A 510-nucleotide genomic window follows, 5' to 3' on the forward strand; every position below is an offset into this window, starting at 1 on the left:
CCCCTCCCCTTAATTATTTAAATAATGTTGTTAAGAGGGGGTACCCCCCTCCCCTCTGTTCGCAGGAATTTTATCAAACGTGACCAAATGTAAACAAAAGAAAAACGTGTCGCGACGCGTTCGTTGTGGCAAACGTAAGAAACGCGTACACATGAAAAAAACATGAACATAAAACGTTACCATAAAACATGAAACGCGAACGTAAAAACATAAAAACATGAATATAAAACGTAAAATATGAAAACATGAACATAAAAACGTGAAAACGTGAACATAAAACATAAAAACGTGAACGTAAAACGTGAAAACGTAAACGTAAAACATGAAAACATGAACATAAAGACGTAAAAACGTGAACGTAAAATATAAAAACATGAATATAAAACATGAAAACATGAACATAAAAACGTGAAAACGTGAACATAAAACATGAAAACGTGAACGTAAAACATGAAAACATGAAAATGTGCATAAAAACCATGAACATAAGACGTAAAACAGTACGCAATG

This window comes from Wasmannia auropunctata, unplaced genomic scaffold, assembly GCF_000956235.1.
Source record: "Wasmannia auropunctata unplaced genomic scaffold, wasmannia.A_1.0 LD336071.1, whole genome shotgun sequence".
Taxonomy (NCBI): Eukaryota; Metazoa; Arthropoda; class Insecta; order Hymenoptera; family Formicidae; genus Wasmannia; species Wasmannia auropunctata.